At 38.4% G+C, this 26,630-nt stretch overlaps 1 protein-coding gene and 1 long non-coding RNA gene across 7 annotated transcripts in view; both read left to right on the top strand.

Annotated features, from left to right (window-relative positions):
* The window catches only part of alk (ALK receptor tyrosine kinase), a 395,764-nt gene that overhangs the window by 258,797 nt on the left and 110,337 nt on the right, over positions 1-26,630 (top strand). The window contains exon 1 of one of the 6 annotated variants that reach the window (XM_085143591.1): positions 16,133-26,613. The exons of the other annotated variants lie outside the window; for them this stretch is intronic. The gene's annotated coding sequence lies outside the window, so the exon portion shown is untranslated. Of the gene's footprint in view, positions 1-16,132; positions 26,614-26,630 lie in introns of those variants that run through there. 6 annotated transcript variants of the gene reach the window in all.
* LOC146495857 (uncharacterized) lies at positions 7,596-15,066 on the top strand. The gene is made up of 2 exons (XR_014871218.1): positions 7,596-10,161; positions 10,194-15,066. It is a non-coding gene; the product is annotated as an uncharacterized LOC146495857 (long non-coding RNA).

Raw genomic sequence — 26,630 nt, 5'->3', positions numbered from 1 at the left:
GTTTAACATTTAAACCTATTTTCTGCACATTCCAGCACATTATATATATATATATATATATATATATATATATAATTTTATTTTTATTTATTTATTTTTTTGTGTTTACACTCACTCTTTCAGATGCAAGTAAAACACAGCAGAAAATAAATAAAGTCAAAGACTAGCGGTCCTTTAGCTCTATTTTCACCTGTAAAGCAGGAGTAGAGTAGGCGGAGGTTTATCCTAGTGCAGGTGTGCCGCAGCGGTCAGTGGAAGGATACCGCAGTTTCTCTGTGAGTTTCTCATTACGTAGCTACTGGGTGCTTGCTTGGAAGTTTAGGGGTTTTTTTTCGCTGTAAAAAGAAGTTTTCTTCCCACGCACAGCAGACACTAATGTTTTTGTCACTTTTTACGGAATCAAACTCAAAATAAGGTCAGTACTTCCACGCTTTAAACGCTGCACGCTCATACTCTCTCCCGCACTCGATATATTATCCATTGTTGATCTGCACACAGCTGTTGTCAGGAACATCACACTCGCTTACGTCACTGTCATGAGACATTCTCGCAAGAAAATCACGGTTTTAATAACGCAGTAACGCAGCGTTCCTACGGGAAAGTAACGGTAATCTAATTACCGTTTTTGCAATAGTAATCCCTTACTTTACTCGTTACTTGAAAAAAGTAATCGGATTACAGTAACGCGTTACTGCCCATCTCTGTCCACAAGTGACCGTTTAAAGCACTAAAATGTGTTTGAAGCTGCTGATAATGAGGATTTTGTTCCATTCATCAGATCAACAAAGATGGAACCGTGCATGGAAAAGACAAAGCCAAGAATGCCACAATGATCAAAGCGCATGTAATTAAGATTGGTAAGATAAGTCATGACTGATCAGTCTCATGTAGTTATCTTGACCGAGCTGACCTTGTTCTTGTAAGACTTCAAGTAGTTTTCCAGCCATTCGAATAAAGACTGCAACTTCCCTCTGTAGAAGCAATGCAGAAGCTAATCTAGAGACCTTTATATGGACATTTTTTAAGAAGATGATGCTGTGGTGGAAATGTTTGCTGGTCTTTCTGCAGAAAATGATGCCACCAACAGAAAACATGTTTTTCTCAAGGATCTCTTGCTGCCTCTGTGGCTGTGTTGACACTGTGTACAAACAGAAGAAGAGAAGAATGTGGCTAGGGCATAAACTTAAGGAGTACATCCTGTTTTAATATTTCACAGGCAGAAAATCTTAAAGGGGACTGGTGATTATTAAACATGGTTTCAGAGCTTCTGGTGCTCACAAAATCAAAGCAAAGTTCAGACAACTCATCCTCACAGAGGCTCGGCGACTTTAATGAGCTCTCTCTGAAGCCCAAAGATATCAGCAGTCAGTCTATTTTATTAGCTATTATTGTCCCTAATGCTCAGTCTGGCCATTCAAAAACAGTTGCACCGTAGTTTGTATCAACAATGTGAAAATGTAGAAAATAATGAATCGCTCTGAATTCGTGAGGTTAAATGTGTTATAGACACACTGCTAGTTTTCCATTTGTCAAACTAAGACAGGTTCTACATATAGAGTAATATTAATGCGGTGTTATGTTGCCATTGTGTATTATTTTTAAATTGCTTCATTTTTTTCTATCATCGTGGTCAGGGATAATACAAGGCAATACAATTACTGCCATCATCTAAATTCCAATAAATAATTCCCTTAACAGTAGAAAATGAATCCGTGGTTAATTAGAAATGGTAATTGATACGGCCTTATAGAATTTTCTCGCAGTTAAACACATATTGCTTTGCTTGTTTGTTTGTTTTTATCTCCTCTTCACTAAAACCATCAATCTAAGCTTGGCTGTTTCAACGTGCTCTGGGGCTATTGGGCTTGTTTATTATAAAGCATCCTGTAGAGGTTTGGCATTGGGAATTGGGGTGGATAGTCTTGTAGTTTTTGGCTTTGTAGTTTGAGAACTGGCAAGCTTTTTGTTTACTTGGCTGTCACATGGCTGTCTTGGGCACTATGAGATAGATAAGACTATTCTTCAATCAGACACAGTTGTATATTTGAAAGAAACATTAATGTAATACCTCACATCATTCAAATAAGCTAATATAAGAGCCTGTCCAAACAGTTTCTTGCTTTGGCATTTATCTACCAGTAAAAATAGTTATACATTTGCTTGACAGTCCTGTGGAGTAAACATTTAATTTCTAAAGTATTACCATGGGCTCTTTTCTCAAAAGTATTTTCAACAGTTTTAGGGTTTTGAAATTGCAGCTCTTTTAATTAGCACTTGAAATTGGCAATTGGAGACAAGGCCCTGATGCATAATAGCCCTTCGGTAATTAATAGTGCATAAAAACATCCAGATGCTCATCAGTGCTCCCCTGCAAGAATTACCCTCACTCAGTGCTGAGCTGTGTGTAACTCCTTTTTGACACATTAGAGCGTGGCCTGGTTTGGCTACCTGAAAGCAGCAGAAGCAGCTTTCACGTCTGACGTGGCGCATGCTGCGTTGCTGTGGCACATTTTCAGGCACAAGGCTGATAATGGAACACAGGCATGATGAGAGGAAACTGGATTTGCTTTCAGAGAGAAACCAGATGGAAGGAAGCACTGAATGAAGTGATGCAATTGGGTGACATGCTGAGGAGCTTTGCTGGTTCTGCTTCTCCAACACAGTGGCTTTATGACACGGCTTGAGGTTTATATTGATGTGCATATTCAGAGCATTTTTTTCCCACTGGAGACACCGCAGAAGTAATGTGCATCTGTGGCAATCACTGAACTGAGTAAAATTGTTTATCGCAGATGACTATGCTATTTCAGTCATGGAAATTTTTTAATAAAGGGTTAGGGTAGGGTTAGGGAATTGAAATTGAAATGGAAATAAAGAAAAACACACCATCACCATGCACAGGGAAACAATAATTTTTTGCAGTATAACCAAGAGAAACCTAAAATTAGAGAAATGTGAAGGGAACAGGAACTAATGCCATTCTGCAAAATTAGTAAAGCAAGTAAGTTTTACATTCATGCAAGCCTGAGTGCACCTGGTCTCATCTGATTTCAGAAGCTAAGCATGATCGAGCTTGACTGGTATTTAAAAAGCAGACAAATACAATTTATTCCTCAAAATTACAGCCTTCCACTTCTTTGTAAAAAAAAAATGATGGAACGGGTAAAAAACAAACAGGGATGAGCCCAGCTCAGCCTAATGCCATTTAAAATGCAGCCAGAACCACTGGAAGCAGCTCCAGGTTTCTGGCTTTGCTTGGACATGTTTTTTATGATTAGAAGTGTTAATGCTAAAAATGATTAATGTGGTGTAATAATTTACTTATTAATTATTAATCTAAAAATTGTAATTTTTTTGATTGATTTTTCTACCGTGTGAGGCACAAACAAAATGTTTTGTATCTCTTGTATCTATTATCTGATATAAATTTGGCCAAAAGCTCTTCCAGGGGAGTTTGCCTCTGCTTGTGAAATGCTGCTGTTTCTAAACTTCTCTGTGACAGACTGACAAGGCTTTTAAAGTTAATCACTGATTATGAAAGCTGTTCGTTCACATTTGTTTATTTGTACCCCTTAGGTATCTGAGCAATAATATTTCCTGCCAACAGGAAATGTGGCGATGCATGTCATTCTGTGAATGCGTGCATGCTAACAGTGCAATGACCAGATGTTTTTGTGTGACCACCCAACAAACTGTGGCAGTTCTGGTCTCTCTCCGAAAATTGGCTTCAAGTTAATGGGTTGCCTGTTTGCCACAGCGGTGGAGAAAGTGCGTGCATTACAGATGTGCGTCAAAACGAAGCTTGGAGAGAATAACCTAAAAATAGCAGCACTGAAAGTGATTCAGAGTTACAGAAGTGGACAACCTTGAAATGGGTGGTCATCCCAAGTTTATTTTATTTGCTTATTTTTTCACCACTCAGATAAATCATTACAAATATCGGTAGTTTAGAAATTATTCCCTGGAATCCAAGCAGGAAATAGGATGGAAGTGCACGACCAATCATAACAGTCGATCTGATGTCACTGCTGGAAAACAAGCATCGTTTTGCATAGCTCACCCTATTTACTTGAAAGATTAAGTACACAATGAAGCGCCATGTTTTCCTTCAGTCGTTCATTTTCAGCCTGCGAGTCAGTTTGATATGTTTTTAGTGTTTCCTTCACTAAACATTACTCCCTATCTGAGAACACCCTCAACTTACATTTAGTCTTTTGCTTCATGTTAACAAGAAAGAACTTCCAGCCCAGAAAGGTGCTGTAATTTCCCAGTAATTACAGCAGCTTTCCTGAGTCAAGAGCTGTCATTATGTTACCCTTCAGCTTGAGTTCATAGCAATCAATAAAATTGCAGAGTGAAGAAAGATCATTCTCCTTCTGTGTTTCTTTGATGTCAGTTGCTTTGTAAAACCAAACTGTCAAACGAATCATGCTCCAAGGCAGATGACGAAAAGCTCATGCTCGGGCGTTTGTTCACGCTCTGATCCAACATAAGGCTTCTCTGGAAAAGTCATATACATTCAGTGGTCACTTTATAAGGTACGCTTTGATAGTACTTGGTTCCTTCAGATCAAAATTTCCTTCTAATTGATACTAGTGGGTTATAGTGGTCATTAGTTCAGATTGCGTAACGGTACCAACACTCCTAGTGGGCTGCTGGAGGCCTACAGTGGGTAAAGATGACGTGTAGAGGCCCCAACCAAAGTATGTCTCCCACCTGTAGATAGGGATACTGGGGCAGGTATCCTGTGGGCACACTGTAGGCATACTGGAGCAAAACCATACGTTAATGAGTTGACTGTGGGGCTGAGTGAGCTAACATTTATTCACAGTCAGTAAATAAAAATCGTATCAGGTGGTAACAATTATAATGGTAATATAGAATAATTTAAATCCAGATAGTATCATAAATAAATACTACCGTTGTGGTCAAAAATGTATATGTACTCACCATGGACATGAATGCAATGGTAATTTGTGGCTTTTAATGATTTAGCTGTTATATTCCAGAGTGCAATGATCGTACAGCATACATCTTCAGTCCCCCTTTTCACTGAGAGTACTGTCTGCATTCAATTATTAGTTATTCAATTATTCGTTATTAGTCATCTCTGGCTGTCTTTTTCCTGTCTTTCTGCCCTCACCATAACCGGCCGCAGCTCAAAGGGGGTCAAATGATTGTTGGGGTTCTCTCTCTTTTCTCCGTGTTACTGTAGAGTCTTTACCTTACAGTAAAAAGTGCTTTCAGGCAACTGTTGTTGTGATTGGTGCTATATAAATAAAATTGAATTGAATCTTTAATCATTTTAAAAACAAGAATTGCAAACTTATTTCGGATTTCCTCCACCAAATGCTTTTGATAGCTACCTCACGTTTCTGACATAATTCTGTCAGGATATCTGACGACTCCTGTTGGCAACATTTGCAGAGTTCATTTAAACTACTTGGATTCCTCGCACAGACATAATTTTAAGCATAGTCCACACATTTTCAATAGGGTTGAAGTCGGGGTTTTGGGAATGTTAATTACTTTTAGATCAAGTTGCTTCCATTGAAGGATGCAGCCTTGATGTTTGTGAAAGGTTTGCCTCTAATGGCTAAGAGCACAATATCGAGGCATAATTCATCATAAGTCATCTGCATATTTTGATTACCATATATATATATATATTAGGGGTGCAACGATACACAAAATTCACGGTTCGGTTCGGTTCGATACTTTGGTGTCACGGTTCGATATTTTTTCGATACAAAAAAAATGTTCATGCCTTTTTATTAATTTGTCATTTATTAAATTTTCACGGCACATTCTGCACCACATCTCTGTGCGTTCATCATTTGTTTGAAGCCAGCTCACCTCCTGCAACCACTTTTCAGAGAATACGCGCTTCTTTTGTGGTTCGGACTCCTTCTGACATTTCTTTGGAGGTGGAGGAACATCACAGTAACTGCTTAAAGGAGCTTCTTCGACATCTTTAAGAGTTCTAAACAAATGTCTGTCCTCCTGAAAATCTTATGTACGCAAACACGCGTTGCAACTTCTTATCTTGTGCGGGTTTTTATTTTGACAGCGAATGCGCACCTGCGGACCACTTATGTGCAGCCCTGGTTATTTAGCTCGTCATATTGCAGCCACAGAAATTCTTTTGTCCATGAAACCATAAAGCTGCACTTTCTTTTTTCCTTATAGTCTGATTTGTCATAACCTTTCCGTTTTGTGGTAAGCTTTTCTTTGGCTGTCACTTCTTCACACTGACCTGTCTTATTTGGCTCAGCAGAACTAAAATATATATCCTGCTGCTTTTACACACGCACTAACATAACGCTCAGCGATTCTCTGCGCGATCAACCTCTCACATGTTTAAGCTGCGGGAGATTTCACTTGTCATGTTTGCATAGTAAGCTAACGATTGATAAGACGATGTCAGAGGAATTGGTGCGCAAATTATCATCACTCACCAATCAGTACTGTCGCTCTCTATACACAGTTCACGCGATTGCAAAGTGAAAGCAAAAAACAAGCGCAAATTCAAACGCGATTTCAGTATGTCACATATTGACAGTGGCCGATGCCAATGACATAATTACCCAGCTACATTTCCAAAAGAATGCAAAAGCATTGACATATATTTTTCCTTCCTAGGATAGGCCGACGGGCAGGGCAGAGATAGATTTTGGTAGCCCGACTGGAAAAAAGCCCCGTCGGGCTAGCGATTTTGCGAGCCCTGTATCTGATTGAGGAATCACTCATCTTTGGAAAAGAGAGTTTATTATGGAGAAATGTCTCTTTCCAAAATAAAAGCTATACTATACGCTTCTTCTGGGCTATATTCTCAGCAGCATATTAAACATATCAGGTCCCCATAAGGAGAATCGTGTGCTAACGGCTGTCTAAATGACTCGGGTAAAGTTTGTAGCATGCTGCTTGTTGTTTTTCTCTGCTTCCACTTGTCTTTGCACTAGGATGATGTCGGAGTAAATGTGCAGTCATATTGGTTGTGTTCCCACTAGTGCTGTCAGCGTAAATCTGAAATGACATTAACGTCACAACACGGCAAATCTCCGTTAACGAGCTACCGCGGATCACCTCATGAGTGGGGCTGGAAGACGTCAACACATTAACGAGCTAACTGCGCTAACACACTAGTTCCCACCAATTGAGCATTGCTGGCACATCCAACATACTGTTTTACTTTTGTCCATGACAGGCTTACCTTCAGGGTCATACATCACATGAAAACCAAAATAGTTCCAAACGCCAGATCTGAATGAGGGTGGGGGAGGTTCAATTTGCCATGTTGCAACTAGCCTAGCTTCTGTCTCGCTAGCTTGCCCTGCGCTCAGTGAATCTGTGTTCGACTACTCCGCCTAGGCTGCACTGTCGAGCGCAGATCCACTGAGCGCTCAACACAGACAGCATCATCAGAAGGAAAGTTGATAAAATAAATTAAAAATGTTGTATCGTTCGATACATATGCGTACCGAACCGAAAGCACTGTATCGAACGGTTCGATATCGATACGAGTATCGTTGCACCCCTAATATATATATATATATAGCTATAGTTATATAGTTATACTATAGTTATATATAACTATACAGCAGTTCATTGAGTTTTAAGCAGGGATTAAAGAACATGGACAAAAACAGTCTCGTGCAAAATTTTGGTGCCTTCATTTAATGAGCAATTAAATCTGAAATCTGGCAGGCATCTTAATGCATAGTACTGAGGAAAGAATGATTTTTTTTTTTCTGTGATCCATCCTGATGTTACTTAGGGTGATGGCAGACATTTGCTCAGCAATGAGAAATTAATGATAATCTATGTCCTCTTACATTCATGGTGCAGATGTAAGTAAAGCTCTGGTAATTCCGTATCCAGCCAGGACTACAGAGTATAGACAGAATGACTTTAAACAGCTCAACAGATGTTAGCAAACATACAAACTGTTTTTGCAAAGTGCTGTCAGCTAGCTAAATGTACAGTCTCTGTTTTTCTAAAGGAGGGAAAAAATGCTTAACAGTGAGAGGGAGTAATGTGAGAAAGATGAGATTACTTTCAAAGGTAAGGACTACTCAGAAAGTGAAATGTTATAAAGTGGAAATTTAAATCTTACATAAAATGGGTTAATCCATTCCACAGTTTTTAATTTAGACATTGAACAAAACATTTTGTCTAACTAGTTCACTTTTTTGTAATCAAATGTACACCAGCAACAGGAGGAAAAATGTGTATCACTGAGGAGTCGTATTTTGGATCCAAAGGTCTGCAGAACAGCATGTCAGTATTTGTTGTTGGGTTTTTCAATGTTTTTTTCTGTTGATAGAAAACATGGTCTTTTTCTGTGTTTCCAGAAGTAGAAAAGTCTGTAAAAGTGGTGATAACTTTAGAAACACATACTGGTTCTAGAAGGAAGCATGCGGCTGCTTCTTCCCATGTGGCCTTTACATAAGCCTCTGTCTCCTTCCACGCTGAATCATCACCTCAGTATCCTGCTGCCCTCTTCACCACAATTACACACCCCACGATGTACCTTTTGAGACCTCCCTCTGTACTACGTTAACCCTCCATCACCTATCAGCCCCAAGGGCCTATTTTAGTGAAGATGAAAGCATGGCAACTCCTTTGATAGCACAATTTATTACATGAATTTCCCTTGGTAAGCTACAGGGAAAGGAATAGATGAAAACAACACTGCATTTGCTGTTACATCTCACCTGCTGTCAATGTGAAACTCAATTTTGTTTGCGTGTAGCGGCTGGAGTAAGCTGATAACGTGTCCTACACTGTAAAAAAAATATTGTAGAATTTACGGTGAATTACTGGCAGCTGTGGTTGCCAGAATTTCACCATGAAAAATAAATTTTAAATGGTATGCTATTTTGGTAACCTTAAATTTCACAGTAAATAATTATTTTTTTTTTTTACAGTAAATGACTGCATTTAAACATAAATTCATGTGAAAACAACAGATATTCTGTTAACCTGATTACAGTCTTACTTTGTTACATATAGGGAAACTGTATAAAATAATACGGTATCATACCTAAAAAGTTGAATATTACGGTAAATTACTGGCAGCTGTGGTTGCCAGAATTTCACCGTGGAAAATATAGTGATAATGTAAAATATATAACGGTATACTTTGTTGATAAATGTAAAATTCACAATAAAGAATCATAAACCTGTTCATGGTAGCGGATGTAAAAGCAACAAACACTCCATTAACCTGATTACAGTTTTGCATTGTAAAATACAGTAAAACTGTATAAAATAAATATTAAAAAAGTTGAATATTACTGTTATAAAATACTGGCAGCTGTGGTTGCCAGAATTTCACCGTGGAAAATATAGTGATAATGCAGAATACATAACGGTATACTTGTTGATAAAGGTAAAATTCACAGTGAACATTGGTTTTTGTACAATTATTACATTGAATAAAAAACTAATATAAAGTAAACCAGTTAAAATACATTTTAATAAGCTTGTTTATCGTCTCCTATTGACAAAGCACAGAAGAGCTGTATAATACAAAACATGGCTTTTTATTCAAAAGTTCATATTTACACAAAATTATTGGCAGCTGTTGCAGCCAGAATGTCATCTAAAAAAAAATTAAGGTCCAACAAATGAGGTAATAAATATAATAGGGCTAACTGGCATGAAACTTACATTCTTTGACTTTGCGTCATAATTTGCTAGAAACATTAATAAAAACCAGTAGAGACAATGATTAAATTAAACAGTTAACATCCATTCGGACAAGTCGCCAGTCTGTCACAGGGCTAACACACAGGGACAGACAACCATTCGCACTCACATTTACACCTATGGGCAATTTGGATTAACCTATCCCCACAAACTGCATGTCTTTGGACCCTTAGTGACTTCACTGACTTGGCACAGAAATCAAAAAGGAACATTGTCTTTAGCTGCTCCTGGTAAATTAAACTAGTGTTTGTTTCACAGTAAAGCTAGCTAAAATCTTCAACCTGCTGCATTAGCATGAACTTTCCAGAAAACTAAACAGGACTGAAGGCGAAGCCTGTGACAAAGGAACGCTTTCAATGCAACAAGAAAACTGACTAAGCGAGCTATGGTTACAGCTGGTATACGTTTCAAGTCTACAACATAGTACCCTCCTCATCTAAGTTTTATGTATATATATATACATATAGGTGACGGTTTAGACACGTGATGCATTGTCTCCCAAACGTGCATGGACTTTAAGGAAACTGATTGTTACAGCTTTTATAATACATTCGTTGACTGCTATTGACCTTGCAAACTACACCAGTTTATTAACATTATTTCATTATTTTTTTGTATTTTATTTTGATCAATTAATTTTAATTTCAGCAGGTGGTATCACACTCAAACAGATTGAACACAGACTGAACAGTGTTAAATCCTTGATTTAAACCTTCCTATACCACAATTTTTTTTTTTCATTGTAAATAGCAGTGCTATACTTGGTGAGACTCTAGAACTTAAAGAAATATACATATTTTTTTATTATTAGTAATTGTTTGTATGTACCGTTAACATATACTGTTTTATCAAACAGCCTGAGCTTGTTAATATTAAAAACATTTCACCGTAATTTTCACAATAATTCTAACAATGTTTTGACATTTTGTTAAAATTAAAAGTACGGTATGTTTTAGGTAATTAATATACAGTTGTAAATCGTAAATTCAAATGAAAAAGGAGGAAAGATTGTCATTCATACAGAGTTATTATGTAAATTGTAGGGTGATTAATTGTAAATAATGTTACAAGACAATGTGCTATATCACAGTACATTAATATATTTTCAACAGTGTAAAAATAAAAGCAAATCACCGTTTTTCAATTTACAGAAATGCAATGTCCATATTACAATCAATTACTCTTTTTTTATTAAATGGTAATTCACCGTTGCCATTTTACAGTTATTAACTGTAATTTTTATGTACATTTCTTACAGTGTAGGATATGGCTGGTTTTACTTGTTCTCTCGAATAAGATGAAGCACAATAACAAAGCAAGTATAGAAAATAATTTATGAAGAGATGCACATTTTGATGAAACCAGATTAATCTTTAAAGCTTTCTAAAAGAAGAAACAGTGCGTTTTGTATATATTGCATTATTTTTTTTCTATCAGCGGATTTAAAAACAATATATAAATATAAAAAACAGTTCCAAAGCACAGCTCTAAATGTTTAACTGAAAAATTGTACTGTGTGCAATTTCCTCCTAGAATAAAATGCAGGCAATGAATGAGCCTTGAGGCTAAGGTGCCTCAGCAACAGCAACCCTGCTCAAACGAGCTTTCATCACTGCTTTCCTTCTCAAAATACCTTAGTCACAGTGGTGTTTACCTTTGGCTGTCGGATGCATACTGCCTTTAAAATTACTGGTCTCAAAACACAGTGTGCCCCAGGCTAGTGGGATCAATCCTTAGAAGGAACTTGAACCCAGCACACATAGATTTTTCTTTTGTTAACATCAGGTCAGGGATGTGAATCTTCCTTCTGGCAGCTCGGTATAAACATGGTGGAATAACCAGCTTTGTCTCCAATCACTGGATCCAAAATACGATTAAGCTGACTTGAAGCAGCAGGAGCTTAGATATCAGTGCAAGGTGCTTCCTAGCCCTGAGAAAAATGGACCTCTCAGCAGCCTCTGACACATAATGACTCCTGCAGTAAATACTGTTTTTTGTCAGAGTTGGCTTCGTTTCTACCTCAATTAGATTACCTACGTGTGTAATTCCTCTGACGGAGATGTTTCATGAGACGGAAACCTCATCACGTGCAATTTGCCCGAACATACCTGCCACCTTTTTTATCATTAGCCGCCGACTGGTCTGGCTGGCCAAAAGCCTTGGCCGCAGACGCTGGCAAGGGAATCTCCCTCTCCTCATTCATTACTGAACCAAGAGACCTTTCACTGTTCATTTGTGTAGTCCAGAGACTCAGCGATTCCTTCGGGGTTACAAATGATGCACTATTCACTAAATTGTTCCAGCCATATTTTTCATCCACTACCCCAGTGGCCTGCCATCTTAGAGTCATCTTGTTGGAGTTCTCGCACGCCGACCTCTCATAAAACCATGCTGCTCCCTGCCCTTTGGCCATTGCTCACTTGACAGGGCTGGCTAAAGAAAGTCCAGTGTTGTGTGAAATGGCCAAGGACCTGTCTGCTCAACTTCTGAAACCTTAGAAACAGCTGCACCTCAATGAGCATACAATTTTCTTTCCTTTCATTCTGTAGAGCCTCAGGATGCCACACACAACCCTGCTGTTCCTCTGTCCCCCATTTCTACCCACTGTCTTCCTTCCTGGTGTTTCCTCCCTCCTCCCACACTCTTTGTCATTGCTTTGTTTACTTACACGGTGCCTCACCGAAGCAAATGCACCTGTCCTCTGAGCAATATTTGGCATCTGGATATCTCCCTTGGCGGATGCCTTTGTAACTCATCAAATGCTCTTTTGAAGCTTGCTCAGTATTCAAGCAGTGATGCATGCCAGGGATCATCACAGGTGAAACCGTTTCAAGCGTCAGGCTGATTCAAAAGGTCAAGCTGCCACAAGCACTTTTACTAGTTAACTATGTTTAAACAGGGGGGGAAAAAAGTTCTTCCTGCACGGCGTCTGCATCATCATGCAGCAGATGGAAGCTTAGCTCAGCTTTATTATTTGATGTGTAAATTTAACATGTCCATTCACATCTGAATAATTTCTGCTGCATTCATAATAACTGTGTGATTCATAAAGTATGACGCTTTAGTATCCCACTACTCCATATTAGAAGTTTTCTATAGATTGCAAGGGATGCATTGTATATTTAGAACAGGTGTTGTTGTTTAGTCGCGATAGGATTGTGGTTTTAAACACACTTGAATTGTTCCAAATAGATATGTTTATGAGCCTATCAGCACTGTTTTTTTTTTTAAATGTATCTACTATCGGGTTAAAAGTAGGAGTAAAACCATTATAATTGGATTTTATATAACATTAATTACAAATGACACATTTAATGGCTGATTCAGTTTGTTAATTTTTTTGGCATTCCCATTGATTAAAATGAAAATCAGAACAAAATAGAAAAGACAGTGGCAAAAATGAATGTAATGTAATGCATTTTCATAAAAATAAGTGAAACGGAACTAAACAGTGCAGGACGGTGGCACAGTGGTTAGCACTCTTAGCAGTATTCACAACACTTTAAAGCAAGAAAGCCCTGAGTTTGAAGGCACCGTCTGTCTGTCCAGGGCCTTTCTGTGTGACGTTTGCATGGAAATGTTCTCCCCATGTTTGCTGGGTGCTCCCTGGGTACTCTTGCTTCTTCCCACAGTCCAAAGACACCAGGGGTACACCCTGGACAGGTTGCCGCTCTATACAGTCAACCACTCAGAATCATCAATTAACCTAACTCCACTAACTGTGTGTATGTGGACTGTGGGAGGAAGCCCACACAAACAGAAAGGCCAGATGGTGGAGTTGAACTTGGGACCTTCTTGCTGTGAGGCACCAGTGCTAATCACCCTACGCACCACCTTGCTCCCCATTAGCTCAAATATAAATAAACTTTAAGGAAAATTTTTTTTCCTCTGCCATAAAGAGATATTCTCCAGCATGGCCGTGTCGTATTTTTCCCCATTGTGTAGAAAGTTACAGTAATTTAAAACAAAAATAATTAAAAAGAATCTGTACAAATGGTTTGTAAGCTACAGGTCAGGAGGAAAGAGTAACTTATTTATTTTTATTCTCTTTTTATTATTCTGAGATATTATTCCCAACAGTTTTTTTTTAATGTTAGCTTACAGTTACTTATCACATATTTTGCTGTCTTACTCTCAATATTCAGTAATGACAACTACACTTTGTTCTGCTTTTTCTTAAAAATGTCAGACTGACATTGCTGGAGTAACTGATCACTGTTGTCTGGAATCCTTCCTGTAATCATTTCTACAGTACCTAGAGTTTGTTGTTTTTTTCTTTATCAGAGTGCGTTACTGGCAGATTCCCCACCAAAATGTCGACTTTCTGTTTTGCTTGATAGATGTCACATCAGTCTGAGTTATTTGTAGAAGTGAGTGGGAGTACTCTAAATGTCATTCTGATTCTCTGTTGTCTCTGTATCAGAGCTATGCAGCGCTATGATATGTTACTGATACTGGTGACCAGTATGTAGATATGGGTAGATGTTGTCATGGTATTGAAAAAGAGAAAAAAATGTCGTTACATAAATAACCCTAAGCTGTGTTGTGTGCATGACAAAGAAAGAAAGTGCCAATGCAGCAGCCTTGTTCTGATGCATCTTGCAGATGCTCCATTAGACTGGCATTTTGAGAGTTTGGAGAGACTTGTTACATGTTTCACATGTTTTAGCCTGTGCCTGAGCAGTTATTGTGCCGCAATGGGACCAGTCATCCTTTTTGTGGAAACCACTGCTGTGTCCAGTAGTGTCACCTGGCTGGGTTTGCTTCGTGTAGTAAAGCAGGTGATCCGTTTGAAAGTAGCCAGGGCCTAAAGTATCCGTGATGGTCTGTGCCATTGGTCAGTTGTGGTTGTCTGACCTGTCTTTTGATTCCTCCTTTTAGATTCCAATTCTTGGCTCATCCTACTTCATCTAGAAATTTATATAAGCTTCATATTCACCCCACCCCACCTGCATTTCAAGCATTCAACTTGGTTTTCATTTTAGTAAATTCTTTCTTCGTTTTGTTGCCACTATTCTTTATTTCAGCTTATTTCAGCTTTTTGGTTAACACTTGTGTGTGTATGTGTGAAGCTTTTAAGGACCCCAGGCAAAAAAGCCTAGTCACTGTGAATGGAGATTTTAATTAAACAAACAAACTCATGTTTCTGTTTCTCAGAATTCAATTTTGACCTAGTTAAAATTGTTACATGGCTCTTCCTTCTTTATGCTGTGAATGAACTGGCCATCAGAACCATCGCATTGGAATAAGATCATCAATGATTTGACATTTCATGTGTCAGTGATTTCAGTTATGAGGCTAATCACTATAAATAACAAAAGACTTGTTATGTGTGTGAACTCCCCCCCCCCCCCCCCCCCCACCCCCCAAAAAACAAAAAAACAAAAAACTGTGTGTAAGCCTTTTTATTAAGTAGAAACATAACTGTCTGTGAGACAGTTATGGGTCACCTTGATAATCTATTCAATAACACAACACAGAGGGAATTGTCATTGCATTGACTTGTGCACGACCTGAGGTAATCTGCAATGCCTGTCTGAACATTGTTCTCAGAGGTCAGAGCTCTGCTGTAGCTTTAACTTTAGTTTCCTTGTATAAGAACAAATGGGCCTTTGATGTCACCCATTATTAACATCTTCCTGCTGTATTCTGTCACTTGAGACGCGCAGACAGGTTTGTGTATTGGTGCATGGCCGTATGTGCCACTATGCGAAAGGATTGCTTTCTTGTCAAGGTGAGTCTGCAAGAGAATTTATTTTCTCTCCTGTGTTGTTCATATAATTTTAGGGGCGATCGTGGCTCAAGAGTTGGGAGTTCGCCTTGTAATCGGAAGGTTGCCGGTTCAACCCACGGCTCGATTGTTGTGTCCTTGGGCGAGACACTTCACCCGTTGCCTACTGGTGGTGGTCAGAGGGCCTGGTGGCGCCAGTGTCCGGCAGCCTCGCCTCTGTCAGTGCGATCCAGGGTGGCTGTGGCTACAATGTAGCTTGCCATCACCAGTGTGTGAATGTGTGTGTGAATGTGTGGATGACTGAATGTGTAAAGCGCTTTGGGGTCCTTAGGGACTAGTAAAGTACAGGCCATTTACCATTTAGAAGTAAAAAGTTGCATTGATTTCTCACATCACTGCTTAGATGTTCGCTATTCTTTGTATGCCTTAAAGTTAAACGATAGAAGGGGCTAGTTTGTAATAAGAAACTTTGAAATCTGCACTATATAACATTTACTAGCCTGAGATATATTTTCATTTTGATTGTAGTATTAATCAAATAATTTAAATACACTAAACCTAGCCTCATGTGGAAGGTCATTTCTTCAATCTTTAATGATTTCTGTTTATTGAAGTGAACATAAATCATGAAAGTAGTAAATTATTTTTGCTTAACTGTATTACTATTTATTGGCTTTTTTTCTCTGCACTTTTACTTAACTTTTTACCTTTATCGTGAGATATAAAAGTGTTTAACATCTGTCATTTTATATGAGTGCTGTACAGCTGCTTTTTGCACCTGTTCCCCATGTCTCATAATGACAGGTTGTAATACTCTGATATTGAGAACCCCTGCCTTGAGTACAGCCTGACTATGCTGAACAATTGGACCCACTCAATAATGTATTACATCCACTTTAGCACTCAAAGAAAGGGCTATAACTCCAACTTCATCAATTCCCATTGTACTACTGCTTTTATTAGATTTGATTGCTAGAGCTTAAATGTGTTTGATTTCAAATTGTCACATTTCTGGCTTTGGCAGCTTCTAAGCCACAGTTACGACTGGCGCAGTAGCCATCTCGTACAGGAACTGTTCATCAGCAGATTGCCATAAACATTTATACTTGCTTGTTTAAAAGAAGACTCCAGCAAGTCAGGCGCTTCAAAAGCACAATAGATGTAGGATTACAAGAAGTGGAAAAAGGAAGCAGAGCAGTCAGTTTTCAGTAGAAACTCTATTATCTTGTTATTCCTCCTGATAGGTCATAGGCATGTCTGTAGTGACCAGCGTGTTTGCAGATCATACCTTCAACCCAGCTGTGCAACAAGTTAAAAACTGGACGCTTTTCAGGGAGGGAACTGATCAGCCAAAATTACACCAAAGCACTCTGTGTGCCAGCATATTTATGGTTGCCTATGCTGCTGCGAGGATGATAACAAAGACAATAAACTTCCTGCTGGTATTAACAAAAGACAGCAGCATCATACAGCCTCAGATTACTAGCCTTCCCCAACCTTCACCAAGACAACAATAAATGCCCTGAAAGTAGCAAATAAACTTGATCATTTTTATCATCAGGATGCTCCTATTTCTTACAAATAAACAGTACTGGAAATGTAACAGTCCCAGATGTATAATAATCCTGGGAGAGTTTATATGCCAGTGATTTTTGTGAATGAATGAACTCATTATAGCTCCGAGATTATAGAAGTAAGCTTAATCTGTCTTTTCTTCTGAATGCATAGGCTCTTTTCACATCTTAAGGGAACTCCATAGAAAAAAATACTTACTCTATAAGAACCTTTGGAATAATGTGAAATTTCCTGGCGCTTCTAAAACACAGCGCATTTCTTCCAGAGCTGCAAAATTAAGCCAACATGGAAGTGGCAAAAAACTTCCAAAAAGGAGCCAGTCCCATAGACTCCCATGTTTAAACCCCAGATTCACAGCATTAAAAGCCTGGCATGAAAAACTGTTTTGTATGGATAGTTTTCCTCCTCGGAAATCTGAGTGGATGCCACCTGGATGATTGAGCTTTGCACCACCCTGCTTTGCATCTACTTCGTTGTGTCCTTGATGTGGGCCTGTGTGATTTTGGAGCATTTTTATTTGATTCTTTGGTTGATATTATACCTTGTGTGTTACACACCATCCAAGAAGTTTGTCCGTCAGTGAAATTCAAGTGTATTATTGGTCTGTTACTTGGCACTAATTAGTCGATGGAATATATGACTGTACCTTCTACCTATAGCTTTCCCTCATCTGTAAGATGAGCTTCAAAAACTCAAGCATGGCAGTGGCCAAAACACCAATGTTATCCTATCTAATGGGTGCCATGGTGGCTACTTCTGCCCTTTTATACTTCTTGTGGTATAAAAGCACAGCGTATTGTTCAGTCTTCTTTATTCATGATTTTTGCACCTGTGTATGCAAAATGTGTTTGACAGTATAGCAAAGAAAAAAAATCAGGTCCGCTTTCATCGTTTCTACATGTTTTAACAGGGAACATTTGTTTACACTGTGAGAAGCCACGGCATAATTAAGTCATGATACGGAACTACAATATTAACAGTCATATTAACATCAGAAACGTTTTTTTCCCATGCTGCCATTCAGACATCCCTCTGGCACTAGTTAAAATAGGTGTGCTGTATCTGTACCATGATTCAACGGGCACACTGCGTGTAATTTATTTTCTCTAAATGAGCTATGAAGAGCAGTGTGCCCTAATGAATTGGGCAACAGATACTGTTTCTGAATACTTAAGTGGGATGCAAAAACTTTGGGTCAGTACAAAAACCACAACTCATCTGGTGCACCCCAGGGGGCTTGAAAAAGTATTTTTCAATATATGTGAAACATGTATACTGCACCTGTTATCTGTATCTTTCTAATTTAAGGGCACCAACTGCTCTGCGCTATACATTGTGTTGATAAATGACATTTATGTGTGTAGCAGGGATTCTCAAGGTTCTTTTTAGGCCATGAATACCTTGGGGGAGAACCTTTCTGGGTATTGCCTTGTGCATCAAAGGCATCATTAATGTCATTAATGTCATTTTTTAACCCTTACTTGTACCCTTACCCTTACTGCAGATCTGTTAATAAGGTGTCCCAGAATAAACTAAGAACTACTGGTGTATTCAGTTGCTGCTAAATAAAAGATGAGTGCCCACAGTAACGAACAGGCTGCCACATATTTTAATATAATGTGTGCCAGTAATGAATCCAATTACCTTGTGAAATGTAAGAATATTAAGTACCTGTTAAATCAGAGTGGCTATTGTACATATCTTATTCAAAAACAACAATTTTTTTCTGAAAAATAAAACCTCATTATCTAATAGCATGTACAAATTTGTGCATTCTGCACCATATATACATGAAGCTATCAAAGAACACTTGATGAATAGGACATTTACCATTTAATTTTCGTCAATTAAATGGTAAATAGGCTGGTATTTATATTGTAGAATTATGCTCAATTGAGCACTTGCAGCACTTTCTATTCATTCACCCACTCACACACATTCATATGGCGTTTTTGTCTGTACAAAGTATACTTCAGTGTTAGCTGGAAGGGTTGGTGATCAATCCACCAACCTTCCATTTGTTGCACAGTCCACTCCATCACGTGAGCCACATCCATCCCAATTACCAATAACCAGTTATTTGTTTCAAAATAAACATTTGCATACCACAAAACTGTACAAAATGAATACCAGTACAGTTTGAAAGAGTTGTCGAAGGAGTAAAATTAAATTAAATGCCATACATGTACATATTAGTTCCATTTTAGATCTTGAAAAGTCTTTCAAGTGTGTAAATGGATCAAACGCCCATTTATTCAGTCCAGCTTTCATGGTGTAATTCTTATAGGTTTTTTTGTTATGTTTAATCTTACTCGTTTGCGTATTAATTATCTATATTATATGGAGAATGCACCAAGAAATTCACTTCCCATGCTAACCATTTTTATTTCATTGCCATTTTCCAGTTTAATTTTCATTTCAGTACAATTAAATTTGATTTATACACTTCCAATTCACAGCAACAGACACATCAGAGCCCTTCAATATTAGAGAGAGAACCCCTGCCAATCAAATAATCCCCTTTGAAGCTGCATTTGGCAAAAGTGGAAAGGAAAAACTCCCTTTTAACAGAAAGAGATCTCCCACAGAACCAGGCCCAGTGAGGCCCATGTATCTCCATCGACCAGCTGGAGATGAGGGGAAAAGAGGAGAGCGTAGAGACACGAGGACAAAACACAAAATGTGGGAGTCATGTAAGTTAGTGATAGTTAGTGTAGTAGCACCATATGCATGTAATAGGAGTGAAAAGAGAGAGTGGACTAGACATTCCCAGTGCATCATGTCCTCCAGCAGCTGGATCCTATGGTCAGGCTACTTATGATAGCATCATTGATGTATAGTTCAGGGTCACCTGATCCAGTCTTAACTAAACCTTTATCAAAAATGAAAGTTCAATGCCTAACTTGAAAAGTAGAGACCCAGTCTTGGAGCTGATTGGTTAAGCCAATCAAGAGAACACAATATGGGAGGAATGCTTTCTCCATTTCTGGAGAGTGGAAGTAGAGATAATCACTGGTAGCAGTCTTGCTCCACTATTTTGAATCGAATTTTTAATAGTTCCATATTGCACTACTGTCTAAATGTGTTATTTTATCTTCATTCCGTCAATTGTGCATTGTCTATATATAAATATTAAAGTATAGAAATGTAATACTGCTAGAAGAACAGTTTTAGTTTATAAAGCTTAAATTATTGTTGGATGTCCAGCTGAAAAGTAAAATCATGTTGCTTTGTTGTAATCCCAATGATGATATTAAACATAACACCTCTTTGCAGCTGAATTTCAATCAGCGGTTTCATCATGAATCATAAAAATGCAGCATTTAAAGCCTTTACTAAAGCCATAGTCAAGGTCATAGTTGCGTTATGCACTTAATTCATTCTTGAGCAATTATGTACTATTCTGTTAACTGAAAACAGAATCTGCTTTGATTTCTACCAGTGTTTCATTTATATGAAAGTGTATTGTTAAGCACGTTTCCAGAGCTAGTCGTTTTTCCATTTATACTTAGCTACATAGCTGTTGGGCTTGAATTTAGAAAGTGAACTTTTCTAATCAATAATGCACCAAGCAGACTCAGAAAACAGAATGTCGTCTTATGTAACATCCTTATAGCTGGTTATCGGGACAGCCTTATGTAGCTTGGCTGAAATTTCACCTTCCTGCCTAGATTGACTGGATAATTGAAGGCATTAGAGATGCTTTAAACACCAAATAACACCATCACAATTGGTTCATTTTCTTCTCAGTTTGACTCTCTTTTTCATCAATACCCACATTTAAGAGCCCATTTTAAGCCTAATGTTATTATCCATGATCTTAGTGGCTAATCAGGAAAAAAAATTCTGTCTAAATGGTTTTTTAATTTCTGAGATAACTGTTGGAGTTTATGAGAACGCAGCGTTGTTCTCAAGGGCTGACTAAGCACTCAGACCTTCATCTCTGTAAGGTTTCTGCAAATTAATGTGAGATGATGGCTCACATGTCCCTCACTATACAGGAGACAAATGGCAGCTGGACAGGTTGAGTGATTGAGTCCCATCCTGATGTAACTTGTGCTGGATTACATCGCTGCTGCTGCTGCTGTTGTGCAGGTGTCTAATAGGCAGACGTGCATTTTAAAAAAGTGAGAAAGTTGGAAAGCGAAGGAGAAAGATGTAAGGAGTGAGACTGAGGGTCAGTAGTGAATCCAGGCAGATCAGTCAGCCGTGAAGAAGTTGCATGTCAATAATGATGCAGGAGAGTATGTTAGAAGGTAGGAGAGACACACAAACTCACTGAAAGAATCCTTGACTATCAAGTAGGTTTGACTTTAAATATATGCTCTGTGTAAAACCAAAAGTTGTTGGTTGCCCTTGGAGAAAACAACAACTTAGCTTTATTGTAGTAGAACAAGATGAGAGAAGCGCAATGCTTGCTTGAGCTCGGTGCTGGGTGAAGGCACTCTTCATTCATAAGAGATTATTCTCAAGATCTCATGAAACCACTTTCAAATATAATTTAACATCTGACACTTTATATAATAGTTTTTTGTTTGTTTCTTTTTAAATATAACAAAAAATGAAAGCTCTGTATTCATTAGTGAAATCAAATCTTGTCCAGGATCTGGCATGAAAATTAGTGACATGAAACCAAGTTTTTATATGCACCATTTCTCACAATAGCAAGCCCGTTTGATTGAATGCCAGGCATTGGAATTAGAGATTGTCGCATTCAGAGTGTTTCCTGCCATCACTGATAAAATTATACCTGAGACCTGTTGGGGCATGATTGAAACTGACAAATTGTTTTTTCTCTCTGTGTATCACTTCTTTTGTTACCAGCACAAAGTCAAATCCTGCTTCGGCCTACGTAATGCTAAATAGGAAGTGGGATCGTCCACATTAATGAGATGAAGAATTTATGGTTGGTCTATGCCCCCCGGATGACCTTGCGGCCTGGTGTTCTGCCAAAAACAACAAACGGGCTTCATTAGCAGTCTGAATGGGGACTTATGCTGAAACACATTAGTATGATGGGTTCATAAATATATGGATTAAAGTGACAAATTATTGCCATATTTTTCAGGTCATTTCAAGTGACATTATCATACTGTTTTTAATGGGATGTTCGGAAGAACATACAAATTGCAATTAATTAAACATTTTTAAAAGCTAATATTTCAAATGTAGTAACACAAAAAGTGCCGTTTTTTCAAGGAAGGTTTTAGCGATTGCACAGCAAAGCAATTTGCAGATTAATGTGGACTATAAAATCATGTTTAATGATTCTTTGGAATATGGCAAAGTCATAACTTCAGCTTGTGATGCAGTTAAACTGCTTGCATTTCCTTTTAAAACCAAGGACCAGACATTTTTAGAATTATTCACATAACACGTTAACATAAAATATACTGAAGAAAACTTTATTAATAATCAGTTTTTCTTTAACATACTGCTAGAGACAGGTGTTGAATCCAGACATACACCAAAATATAATTAACTAAATTGATAAAATGATAAGATCATGGCATTTATGCTATGTTAAAATTAACCCAGCACGTTTAGGGTCTGGCAAATCTCTTCAGTCAAATCAAGAGCTTTCATCAAGATGTGAGTTTACACCAAAATAAATTGAGGTATTATTGTAATAAATCCTTAAAGCTCCCTCCTTAAGAAAATGCTTCCAAAGCTGCACTCCCTCTTAGTGTATTTTAATTAAGACTTGAATTAAATGAAGTGTTAGACAGCATATAGGTGTAAGTCTCTAATGGGTGTCTGTGTTTATAAAGTCTTGGTTTTAGTTTGAGAAATGTTTTATCGGTGTTAACTTTACCTCATGGGCATGGGATGATCGCTTTGATCTTTATCTTTTTACCTGTGCAAGGATGTTTGAACTGTTGTAGTTTAAGATGCACAGAGCACTGTATTTAAAATAGTTTGCTTTTTCCCTGCTGTTTGAAAAGTGTCTAATGTGTATGGGAGGCTATTTTTATATTTCTGTGCATGCTGTTGATGTCAAAAATCTCTAACACCCAGTGACAGAAGATGTATTCATTATATGGATGATTTGTGTTTTTACGAATGTGGGTGATTATTTTAAAAAAAGAAAAGAAAGAAAGCAGAAAGAAATTCTTGGGTTGGCATAAGAATGCTTTTAAATCTGAATGCACAATGAAAGTTGGCACTTGTTGAGGGGCTCTTAGCTTTGGATTTATGGGGAAAAGAAAACCAAGGGGGGTGAATATAGCAGGAAACTCACTGAAGGATTGGTCTGTTAGGGTGAGGCAAGACCTGTGCATGAAGGAAAAGTGCCAATACTGCTTGATCTAGGAGCCAGTCGAGGTGGTTTTGGCATCTGATTAAGTCACCTCCTAGGTGAGGTATTTCAGGCATATCCAACTGGGAGGAGACTGCTGGGGAAGATCCGGGGAATGTTGTAGAGATTATGTTTCCCAGTAGAAAATGCATGGCTGGAAAGACTCAACATTTTCAGTGTTATGACAACAGAAACAAGGTTCAGCAGTCGTTCATGTAGATCATTTGGTCATGGGTCCCTCCTTCCTCGATGTGAACTGACAGGTTTTAGATATCCACGAGAGCCTCCCGTGCAGAAGAAAAACTATAACTGCAGCCTTGTCACTACACATCCAACGCATGAGTCAGCACAGCTCCTCAAAGATCACTTGTGCGAGGAGCCCTCTACCTTTGATGATAAGTGACAAGCCAAAGGATTTGCACAGGTGAAGACAATAAACAACAGCAGCCTTGTCACTGCTCCCAAAGCTCAGCCAACTGAAGTGTTGTGAGCACTGCTCCTGTGCTGTGTTTTATCATTTTTAAGTACCTCATAAGATCTGAATGTTTAAAGAAACAGGCTTTGTGTGTCTGTAAGGTAAAAATAATTCTTTGAATCCACTTAATACCTGCAAGTACTAAAGAGTATTATTATAACCAGCACATAATTCACAGTCAGTGTAATTCTTTGAGTCCAAATTTTCAAATGCACTACACAATACATAATAATATATTCACTTAATAGCTTGATATCTTGGTACATAGAGGCTGGAGAACATGTTCACTGCGTTTTTGAATGTGTTATGACATATGTAAAATATGTATTTAAATGTATCATCTAAAAGTATACACTACTGTAGATTACATTATACATTTTGTGCTTCATATATGGATAAAGTAATCATTTTATAATGATTAAAACTTTAAATGTGTGTGCCTCTTGTGTAAGTTTGATTCGGAGGTTGATTTTTAAAAGGATTTCTTTGTGTCCCCTGACAGTCATGATTGGTCTGATAGTTCAAGGCCTTTAAACTGTAGGTTATGCTCGTCTGTCACTGAGGAAAATCATTTGTTTCAATAGTGAGTAAATTGTTTGTGTTAGTCCAGTTTTAACTTTTATTCAAGGCCTTAGGGAGCAATGGTTTTTCCATTAAATCAAATGTTGTCTGCAGTGATTTGTATGACTTTCAGATTCTTCTTACAATTGGCTGATAAAATCCATGCAACTGTACAGGTTGGAAACTACCTGGCAGTCCTGTGCGTGCTCTGAGAAGATTCCATTCAGAGTATTTTATACCTGAAGCCTGTAATCTGTTTTGCGTCTCCTGTTGCTACATTTCACCTCAATGATGCCAGGCAGGTTTATGGTTAGCCATCACTCTTAAGAACAATAGGATCAAGGGTCAGCCTGAGCCCTTCTCGCTGCGAGGCCGAGCAATATCACTCTCGAGACGAGTCCTCCTCTCTCTCCGCCAGTGCTTATTGGCTGAAATATCTGCTCGCTGTGCCACTTTCGACATGTAATCTACTGCTGGCAGCAGCAGCGAGGGAACCCGATCATATATCTTCTCTCAGACTGAGCATGTTTTATGGGTTTCACGTACTTACTGCTAAACTATGCTTGAATGTTCCCATAGTACTGGAGCTGAATGTAAAACAGCTGAGTATGGGGAGCAGTATCTGAAGAGAGCTTTGTGTTTTCTGGCGCCCACTGACTGACTGAATCCAGCCCTCTTGAGCCCGGCCGGGAAACTCAAGCTACAGTGTCGGTACTTTCACTATACATGTATGTGAGTGAACATTAACATATGCTCATACTTCAGTGTTTTCACCCGCAGGTGCCTTCGATGGTAAAAAAAAAAAAACGCTTTGTTGACATTTTTGTTTGTTGGGGAGAAAACTTACAAACAAACATACAGTACAGCACTTCAGAGTCACACGCTAGCGATAGAAGATTTCTGTAAATTTGAAACGCTCAACACATTCTGTACTGTACAGAAGACACGGCGCGAGATTGATTGACAATGGTCTACAGCCAATCAGGATGCAGAACACAATGCGCTATAAAAAAAAAGCATGGAAAATTGCACACACAAAAATCAGAGAAACATCGAGGCTGCGAAAGGTGAACCGCGTTATGGCGAGGGACCACTGTAGTTTTAGGGTCAGTGTTGCTAGTTTAAAGTCTTCTTCAGTTTATCAAAAAGTCTTTCTTAACAAAAACAATCAATATACTGTATATGAAAGACATATGCATTGATATCACAATGGTCCGTGAACATTGGTCACTTTGGCCTTTTGTCCCCTAAAGTGAACATGATCTCGTCCCTGTTGTCCAGACATATTTAATTTCAGACCCCAGCTGACATTTGTTCATTTCATTTTGCCTTAATAAAGGCTACTCAGTATTTTTCTAAAGCCTAACCTGCCGCTGGCTTCAGACATTGTTTTGACCTCAAAGCACTCGCACTCCCATTGGTTTTAACAGGTGAAATTACTGGCATTTATGTATAAAATTGTACAGCACGACTCTGTTACCCAATGTCAGTCAGCCTACCTTCTGTTGTACAGAATAGAAACGAGGATAAAGGGGATGAAAAAAAAAGTTTGATGAAATGCAACTGAAATGAAGGAGGCAATGAAAACTCTGCAGGATCTGTTTTACACTATGGAGGAAAGCTGTGCAAGCAGCTCTTGTCTGCTCTTTAATATAACGAAATTTTGGCAAAAAAGTTTCAAATGTTTTCATTCTTGAACCGTCATGCTATAATGATCATAGCTTATATTTATTCCCAAACTCCTCCTAGACAACTGGTCCAATCTTGATGAAATTTAATTTATTTCAATTTTATTTGTACAGCGCCAAATCACAACAACGGTCATGGTCAAGGCGCTATATATTGTAAGGTAGACCCTACAATAATACATACAGAGAAACACCCAACAGTCATATGACCCCCTACGAGCAAGCACTTTGGCAACAGTGGGGAGGAAAAACTCCCTTTTAACAGGAAGAAACCTCTAGCAAAACCAGGGTCAGTGAGAGGTAGCAATCTGCCGCGACCGGTTGGGGGTGAGGGGAGTCAGACAGGACAAAGGACATACTGTGGAGCAGAGCCAGAGATTATTAATAAGTAATGATTCAATGCAGAGAGGCGTATAACAGTGGGATAGCCACGGAACTACCTAGGGTGCCAGGATTTGTAACATCTATATGCTGAATAACTAAAACATTTACTGCAAATGAAAAGCACTGCTTCTTTTTTTGTGCATTTGTATATAGAAACCACATTATCGAGGCCGGGTCATGAACCTACGTCGTTTTTAGACATGT

This window comes from Neolamprologus multifasciatus, chromosome 19, assembly GCF_963576455.1.
Source record: "Neolamprologus multifasciatus chromosome 19, fNeoMul1.2, whole genome shotgun sequence".
NCBI lineage: Eukaryota > Metazoa > Chordata > Actinopteri > Cichliformes > Cichlidae > Neolamprologus > Neolamprologus multifasciatus.
The sequence above is the reverse complement of the archived record's forward strand: the minus strand, read 5'-3'. Positions and strand labels throughout refer to the sequence as shown.